We start from the raw sequence: 9881 nt of genomic DNA, 5'->3' as shown, positions 1-9881 counted from the left end.
AGTGGGAAGTTTCTCCTATTTTGGAGTGTGTCCATACTTATAGTCTTTGCTTCACATACCCTCATCCAATGAATTCTAGGTATTGTAGGAGGGTGGTCTGCAGCAGAGAACTCCCAACAACATCACCAAGGTACTGTGGGGCATTTAAAGTGCAGTCAAACTAACAGTTCATGTTTTGCTAGATAGGCACAGGATAGGAGCTGAAGTTCACAGAGTTTTCCTGTAATCTTGATAGAGAGCACTCCGTGATAGAGACTATATATATTCTCCCACCTGTCTGGACACACCCCGCCTCTCCATCTCCTTCCGTTCTGCCAGCAATGTGAGTACATCTGCTTGTCTGATCTCCAAGCTCAGACTCCCTTTTTAAGCTAGACCACTGTGGGTTAAACCTCAGAGCCTAGGACTTGCCGATCAGAAGGTCGGTGGTTCGAATCCCCACGACGGGGTGAGCTCCTGTTGCTCGGTCCCAGCTCCTGCCAACCTAGCAGTTTGGAAGCACGTCAAAGTGCAAGTAGATAAATAGGTACCACTCTGGTGGGAAGGTAAACGGCATTTCCGTGCACTGCTCTGGTTCTCCAGAAGCGGCTTAGTCATGCTGGCCTCATAACCCGGAAGCTGTATGCCGGCTCCCTCGGCCAGTAAAGCGAGATGAGCGCCACAACCCCAGAGTCGGTCACAACTGGACCTAATGGTCAGGGGTCCCTTTATCTTTAACTATGTCTTTGTAACAGAACTACAATTTTAAGCCTGCCTGAACCAAGCTCCTGTATCCGTTACTCTTCCACAAGTATTCTGAGTGAGTAAATGTTGTTTTTATCCTTTGCAAGACTGATTTTGTGATTATTGTGTTAAGGGGGAGAAAAGAGGGTAATACCAGGAAAACCCAGCCGCCTTAAAGCATCCAGGATTACGTAATCCTATTTTAGTCTAGTTAAATTTCCCTTTTAAGATGCAAAGGGATGCACTCTGCTAAACTCAAAAACGTGAGGAAGGAAGGGTAATATCTAATAAATATATCATCTCCTAGCATCTATTCACATCCCAACAGTACAAATCCCCAATATTCTTTTATGGTGTTCTTGGTAGCTTAAGTATTTTAAGACTGATAGAAGTTTCTAGTGTAGGCTGACAGAGAAGGAGCGAGGTAATTTTATGGTCTGGACTTTATTATCTTACAGGGGTACCTCCAGAGCCGTAGCTAGGTGATCTTGCGCCCCTGGCAGAACCATCCAGATTGTGCCCCTAGGTAAAGGTAAAGGGACCCCTGACCATTAGGTCCAGTCGTGACCGACTCTGGGATTGCGGCGTTCATCTCGCTTTATTGGCCGAGGGAGCCGGCGTACAGCTTCCGGGTCATGTGGCCAGCATGACTAAGCCGCTTCTGGCAAACCAGAGCAGCACACGGAAACACCGTTTACCTTCCCACCGGAGGGGTACCTATTTATCTACTTGCACATTGACGTGCTTTCGAACTGCTACGTGGGCAGGAGCTGGGACCGAGCAATGGGAGCTCACCCCGTCGTGGGGATTCGAACCACCGACCTTCTAATCGGCAAGTCCTAGACTCTGTGATTTAACCCACAGCGCCAGCCAGGCCCCTAGCCACAGACAAATTAGCTCTTATTTCCACCTCTCCTCCAACGCCTCCCCCCATTCAATTCACCCTCTATTCAAAACCAATTCTTATGAGGCAATAATCAATATTTATATTTATGGACATATTTTTAGCCAAATTTGCGTGCCCCCCATCACGTGCGCTCCTGGTGGGGGCCCGCCTCACCACCCCCTGGGTACCTCCATTGCTTTGCTTGCTTCAAAAGGTAGTTAGACAGCCCTGCTGCAATGCAGAGCTTACCTGCTCATTCTGCTGGGTTGGGTCTTAGTTTTCTGCCCCAGAGTCCTACCCTGATAGTACCACTGTAGGCAGGCATCAGTATTTGACTGAAATGTACTAAATACCACCACTATACCATATGCCGCACAATAACTATGAGGTACATTTATTTGAGGGGCATCGTTCCAGTCCAAGGAAGCCCAGATAAAAACTGCCCTAGTAGCCACTCTTGCTGCATTCCTATACACACTTATCTGGCGGTCAGTCCCAACAAGCTTCAGCATTGAAATGCAGACACATATATTGTATATGTTAAATGCTTTTACGTGCAGGTAACTGTGCCAATTAGGCATGGTAGTACTTCCAAGATTAATATTCCAACTCCCAGTCCTGTATGAACTAAGACTTTCTTGTGGACAAGTGGGGAGGAGGGAAAGAGAACCCAAACAAGCCATGATCTGAATGCTCTATTTCTTCTTGAGGTTGGAAATAATAGTAGTAACTATACATAAAAACCTGTTTTTAACACTGCGGCTTCTGTAAATGTCTCGTGGAAAGCTACCAAACATAGCAAGAGAAAGACAGCCAAATATGACATTTATTCAGATAAGAGTAACTCTTGTAAGCAATTCAGTAAAAACTGCAGCATAAAGAGTAAGGTAAAGGTACCCCTGACTGTTAGGTCCAGTCGCGGATGACTCTGGGGTTGCGGCGCTCATCTCATTCTATAGGCCAAGGGAGCTGGCGTTTGTCCACAGACAGCTTCCGGGTCATGTGGCCAGCATGACTAAGCCACTTCTGGCGAACCAGAGCAGCGCACAGAAACACCGTTTAACTTCCTGCCAGAGTGGTACCTATTTATCTACTTGCACTTTGACGTGGTTGGCAGGAGTTGGGACCGAATAATGGTAGCTCACCCTGTTGCGAAGATTCGAACCACTGACCTTCTGATCGGCAAGCCCTAGGTTCAATCTTTTAGACCACAGCGCCACCCGCGTCCCCTACAGAAAGTGTAGCCCTTCAGGGGGCAGCTAGACTGGTGACTGGAAGCAGCCACTGAGATGTACATTGGCTCCCAGTACGTTTCTGAGCACAATTCAAAGTGTTGGTGCTAACCTTTAAAGCCCTAACAGGGCTCTGTCCTGTATACCTGAAGGAGCGTCTCCACTCCCATCGTTCTGCCCAGACACTGAGGTAGCAGTTCCCGCACTGCAAGAAGCAAAGTTACAGGGAACCAGGCAGAGGGCCTTCTCGGTAGTGGCGCCCGCCCTGTGGAACACCCACCCATCAGATGTCAAAGAAATTAACAACTATCTGACTTTTAGAAGACATCTGAAGGCAATCCTGTTTAGGGAAGCTTTTAATATCTGATGAATTATTGTGTTTTAATGTTTTGTTGAAAGCTGCGCAGAGTGGCTGGGGAAACCCGCCAGATGGGTGGGGTATAAATATATTATTATTATTATTATTATTATTATTATTATTATTATGGCATTCCCTGTGTATGGAATATGGATGATTATTGCGTATTCAAAACCGTGTGGAAGTCATGATCACATTACAGAGTTTCAAAGGCACTTTTCACAGCAGGCTGGAATTTGGTTTCAACAACAAAGCTCAGCCTCAAAACAGGTGAGATAGCATCACCCATTACCTTTTCCCATCTCACTTTTCCTTGGCGCTGAACACAAGTGAAAACTCATGATTGTGAGCAGTGAAAGTGCCCTGCCCTACTTCCAAGCCAGCAGCTTTTGAGTAGCTTCCTGAAGTTTGAATGAGTTTATGCTGCAACTAAGGACAGGAAAAGTCTTGTAGTAAATGTGAAACCGAATGAGGGGAGCAAAGAATGTGTGAATGGGCCTGAACCACTGCAAAATTCAGTTAGCCATTCTGCTATTTAAAAGGTCAGAGGGGGCTTCCCTGGACAAGTTCAAGGGTCAGGGGAAAATAATTGATTCATTTCTTCCTTATTTGCAGGAAAAGAATAAGCACATGGGACAATATAATAATATGACTGGGGAGGGGGAAGGATAATGATGGCATTAAGGTGAAGCATTGCAATAATCCCCCCCCCCCCCGCTAGGAAATGTGGGCCAGTCAGGTAATTCGTACTGGGTGTGACTTTAACATATGAGAGTGCTGGAGGTGAATTAGTTAAACAAGTTACCCAATCAGAACCCAGGGGGGTGGAGTCAGAGGGACTATAAAACCAGCTCTGGGAGGAGCGAAAGGGAAGTTCGTTGGGAGTTGGGTGGGTGGTTGGAGTGGGAGTGAATTGGGATAGAGTCTGTGGGAGGTTGAGTGAGTGTAGTGAAATAATTTGAGTCAGTTAGGAGCTAGGAGGACAAGTAAATATCTGAGGGGTGGTTTAGTGAGTGAGAGCAGGTAGCAGAAGTGATAGGTCTGGATAGACACCCTATGATTGTAATTGACCGATACCATTTATGAAACCACACGCTTGTTAAACTGCAATAAATAAACAGAAGTTTATGTTCCAATTTAAACCTGACTGGACTCAGTATTGTACCAGGTAGGGCCTGGGTGGTGGCAGCGAGAAATCAAGTGATGGCACAGGGATCAATAGATGGTGAAACGTCCGGGGACCCTGTGTGATCGCCACACTGGGATACACCTTTTAATTAAATAAATAAATGTCGTTGCCAGTCATCTCCTCTTAAAGATGTCAAATTAGGCTGTTCTCATAATGCCTTTAAGGAATGTTTGAACACTGCTTGGTTTCCAGAGTCCCTGAAAATTAGAAGAGCGCAGGAACTGCTTCTTCTTTTCTGACACCCATGATGAACCATAAGCATTGCTGTGTCTGTGGTGGGAAACCTGCTGGACTCCAGCTCCCATCAGCTAGGTCTGTGGTCAAGGATGGTGGGAATTGGAACATCTGGAAGGTCACACATTCCCCACTCTTAACACCTTATCTCCCATCTGCCAGAGATGGGATAGAGCAATGTTCAAACAAGAGTGGGTTAGAAGTGGAGGCATGAGGCTCTAAGGTACCAACAAGAAGTTTGTTCTATTTACACCATTAGTTATAGCCAGTGCTTTGTTCTGGGGAGATGCAGAGGTATGCATACCCCTACACATTTTGTGAATCTAACTAGAGAAGAAACTAAAAAATTTAAAATTTTCTAGCACAGTGAATCATTAGTCCCTGATGGCGGCCTCATTTCATGTCATGGTGTTTCCTGAGTCTCAGATGGAAGCGAGCGTTTAATGTGTGAAGTAGGAGTTGGAATGTAGCATGTTGATTGGTCAGTTTCGTTGATACCACCTCCGGGCTTCATTTCCTTTCCTGGCATTTTCTGAGTCTCAGACAGAAGTGAGCATCTAATGTGTGAAGCAGTGTGGAATGTGGATGTGTGATAATATGAGGTAACATATGTTCTTTAAACTTTTGTCCATTTACTGTATTTATTTCCCCCGATTTGAACTATAAAATGGTGATTTTCTTGAGTCAAAATGAGAGTATCCCTAAACATTTTTTAGAGAAGAAAAAGTGCTGGATATAGCCTTCCAGACCATCCACTGCAATGGGTATGGGTTCCAGAACATCCCACTGTGCTTCCACCAAAAGGAGTTGGAGTTGCCATCCTAATCACACAAAAATCAAATGGCTGTGCCCAACTAAATTCTACTCGGAGTAGACCCATTGAAACTAATGAACCTGTTAGTCATGTCCACTAACTTCAGTGGATCTACTCTGACCAGTACTAGCATTGGCTACAACCCAGAGTTTTTTATGGTGGTGGACTGGTATTTGTTGATTTGGTCAATCCTCCCACCTCTTTACTGAAAACAGTGATAGAGCACATATTTTCCATGTAGAAGATCCCAGTTTCAGTCCAAGGCATCTCCAGGTAGAGCTGGGAATGCCCCTTCCTGAATTCCTGGAGAGCCGCTGCCAATCAGCATATACAATACTGAGCTAGATGGACCAATGGTCTGATTCGGTATAGGGCAGGCAGGCAGGTTCCTATTTTCTTATGTGAAATGATGCTGGGGTAGGGAGACAGAAAATAAGCAAGTATTTTGCACATCACCTCACTGGCTGGGAGCAATGCAACAACTCCATAGGGTTAAGTGATGAATATGATGTTCAATGCAGTAGGTCTACACACCCACCGGATTTCCCTGGAATTTCCTCCCTCTTCCCTAAAACAATATTGGACACCCTCCAAGTGCCATTGCACATTTTCTGGAGAGGAGATTGGTTACAAGATTTCAAGACCCAGATACCTCAAAGGTTATGTCCCAGACTGAATCAGAAAAAGAAAAGTTTACTTTTTATACTTCTACTCATAACTGGTGGTGCAGTTACATAAATGTAGACTCTGGCCTTGATAGTCTTACTTTTTAAGATGGCAATGTGCACCATGTCATTTCTTCAGTAATCCAAAATGTAGTGAAGCAGTCCTTGTGCGTTTGGGGACACGATGGTTCTGATTCTGGACGTCTGCCCCAAAGTCCTTCCCTTGACAGCACCGCTGATGATGCCAGAAATTGCATAGGTGGTCCTGATGAACAAAATCACCTGTGTAGGGGCTTAAAGGAGGGGAGAGCAGCTGTTCATTAACCTTGCCAGTGCCTTTCCTGTCTGAACCATGTGCCCCTCCTCACACACCCCATTCAAGTGCTTCCCACTCACCAAGGATTAGGAGTTCGAGCCCAAGCAAAGCATTCAGGTCTCTTCTGCAGCAATGGCAAACCAAACCAGGCAGACAGGATGTTTGGGTGGTTTAGCGACATTTCATTTAGAGGTAGAAGGGAGTCAGAATATTTGTAAAGCAGACGTATTCCATCATTCAAATGGATGGATACCTGCATGCCAAGAGTGTATATGTGTGTTACATGGAGGAAAGTTAAGCCAATGGATGGATGGATTCATTCATTCATTCATTCCATACATTTGTATACTGCTTTTTAATAAAAATCCTACACACCACATATCAAAGATATCATAAAATAACATGTTGTTGTGCTTATTTATTGGCTAGATTGGTGGATTTGTGAAGGAATAAGAAAGAGGCTAGGAAGTCTATATGATAACTGATAAATAATGGAATCCCAACGTTCTTATTGTAGGAAAGTGGTTTTAGGATGAAATGCACCAGGGTGAATACAACCCACAGTTTACTTACAGATATAGAGTAATACTCAACCAGATCACATTCAGAGAAGGTCCACTGAAATGAAGTCCGATTATTTCTATGGAGCTACTATGGAGAATGGCCTGTCTTCAGATATCACACATCCATACTAAAAACAAAGAAACTGGTTGGCCTAATGAAGCAGGTTTTGTTTTTATTTTATCTGTCCATGTTCACATAGAATTCCCAGCCTTAGTTAGAGCTAAACCATACCCTTCCTCAATTTCAGTGGAACCCATTCCTTCACTCATTGCAATTGCTGCCTTATCACTCAGCGTGCTTACAACAGTTGAAAATCATGCTTCATAACACACATGCCAAGGGAAAACTGTGAATGAGTAGGCATATACCTGTTCATTGAGAGCCAAACTCTCACACACCACTCTGCGAGGCAAGCAATTGTGAAAACAGTCCAAGATTATCACATTAATACTGTGATTCTATCTCCACTTACTTGGCAGCAAGCCCCATTGAACTCAGTGGGGTTTATTTCTGAGTTGACTCTGTTGCTCTGTTAATGTACCATTGATTTAAAAGGAGGAAATAAGCATGCTGAAATTGGGGGAATGGTAAGAAAGGAGAGAATATACCGTATTCTTCCGTGTATAAGACTAGGTTTTTCTCCTAAAAAAATAATGTCAAAAATTAGGAGGGTGTCTTATACAAGGATATATCTCCTCCTATTTTCTTAAATCTGGGCCCCCCCAAAATAGGGGGCATCTTATACATGGGGGGTGTCTTATAGATGGAAAAATACAGTAGTGTTTTGATATTATCACTCCCCACACATGCTAGTGAGTAAACAGCAGAGCACATTCCCTTTGCAACTTATTGGAAGCAAGTTGATGATGATTCGTTAGAATCCTCTAATTAAGTAATCCAGTCTGGATTGTTCCTGGTAAGTTTCCCCTTTATTTCCCTCTTAAAATAATAACACAACACGGTCTTCTTTAAATTAAGAATAAAGTTTTACTCACATTCAGTTCACAGCAGTAATCTGAAGGCAGCATTTATTTTGTGGTTACAGTGAAAAGAAGACTAAGCTACATCTCAGACTCTGCTTGTGGGCTCCATCCTACGTGAAGGTTGAGCCTTGAGCTGGCTAAGAGCCAGGAGAGTCCAAGAGTAAGAGCAAGAGAGTAAGAGCCCAAAAGAGAGATGGTTGCATGACCAGCTCTTTTATCTGGTCAGCTAGGGTCATGCCCATTTACCTGGTCACACACAGACAGAGAAAGCTCCAGAACAGGTATGACAGGAAGTCCTCCCTGTCTGGAGCCACATTCCTCTGTGTGCCCATTCTAGGCAACAGGAAAATGTTGTACTTGACTGCTCTAGTAATAAACTCCACCTTGATGTCCACAGAAATCAGTATGAGTTTTTCCCCTTTTAAAGTACATCATATGTGGTATGTTGAATTTTCCCAAAGTAAGCTGACTACCAGAGAAAGAGGTACCTGTAATATGGAGCCCACATGTATTGCTTCCCTTGAGAGTTTGTCTTGAGGCGGCAATCCTCACCCTTATTACATCATTCCGTTGAAGTCACTTCACGGAGTAAAGAATTGCCCAACTTTGACCATAAAGGAATTCTCTTATCCTCCCGGTACTGACACTATGCTGATTCTAAACTCTCCACTGCAGAACTTTAATGCTGGAAAGCTGAAACTTTAAAAGTCCTATTTTAAAGCCTATAAAATTGAATACAATATTTTTTATTTTTAAAAATCGCTTAGTTCCCACCCACATACCCTCAGCCAACTTGTGCACGAATTCGATCTTGCTTGGTTCAAACATTTTGTTTTTCTTTGCTGCCCAGTTAATAAGTGAGTCATATAAAATTTAAATAAATTAATCACTTGACAAAAAACAATACTCTAGTCAGAGAACAGACTAGTTGACATAACCGCCGCCGCCCCCCCCCCAAAAAAAACCATTAGATGATTTTCCTACAAATCTGCAGCTAACATTACATTGTGGGAAAGTTTTTACATTGTTTAGGGAAGTTTTTAATATTTGATGTTTTATCGTGTTCTTAATATTCTGTTGGTAGCCGCCCAGAGTGGCTGGGTAAACCCAGCCAGATGGGCGGGGTATTATAATAATAATAATTATTATTATTGAATTGGAAATTGCATAAAAAAGAATAAATACATCATCGTTTTTAATGCGAAATGAAAATACCAAACAGATTTTTTAAACACAAACACACTATAAATGCTGGGCTTTAAAACTAGTGTCTTCATTCCCTCCCTCCTCAAGAATTTATAATTACGGAACTTTCTTATTTGCGTTTTATATATTAAAAACAAAATGTAAATTATTCAAATGGTCTCTGTATTCTAGAAATGAACTTGCAGAAACCAAAACCAAAGTTTAGGCATAATTAATCAGTTGATATTTTTAAGCCCTTGGAAATATCAGAGATGTCGATAATCCGGTGTTTTATCGTATGGGAGGATTGCTAGGTTGAACTGAATTATACAAAACCCGCCGTTTCTAGAATTAAAACTCTAAATCTGTTCTTAAGCTATATACACTTGCAAATACCATGTTGATCGCAAAACGTCCAGTCATTTCCTGCTTTCTTTCCTAAGACAAGTTCATGTATTTTATTTTTTGGCGCGGGAGGGGGGAGCAAAAATTATACTGAACTGCAATTCTGGGTGTATTTACAAACGTGAAGACACAATGTATCGAACACAACTTTCTTTTAAATTGATTTATTGACTTCTCAGAGTTAAAATGCTATCCTCTTTCTCCAAAACTAGAATCTAAAACATATACTGCAACAGAGTTGCCTCGATGTTTCCTCAGTCGTCTTTCTACCACTTCCCTCTCTCGTTGTTGCTCTAAAACGCGATAGAAAAGCCCCCCAAATCTGAA

The 9881-nt window shown here is 43.0% G+C and overlaps 1 long non-coding RNA gene across 1 annotated transcript in view; it reads left to right on the top strand.

The window, feature by feature from the left end:
- The first annotated feature begins 760 nt into the window (after positions 1-760).
- The window catches only part of LOC308471254, a 38780-nt gene continuing 29659 nt past the window's right edge, over positions 761-9881 (top strand). Inside the window, exon 1 of the long non-coding RNA XR_013982845.1 lies at positions 761-799. This is a non-coding gene — a long non-coding RNA (uncharacterized lncRNA). The remainder of the gene's footprint in view (positions 800-9881) is intronic.

Source organism: Podarcis pityusensis, assembly GCF_964106645.2.
Source record: "Podarcis pityusensis genome assembly, chromosome: 2".
NCBI lineage: Eukaryota > Metazoa > Chordata > Lepidosauria > Squamata > Lacertidae > Podarcis > Podarcis pityusensis.
Note: the sequence above shows the minus strand (reverse complement) of the source record. Positions and strands in the feature narration are given on the sequence as shown.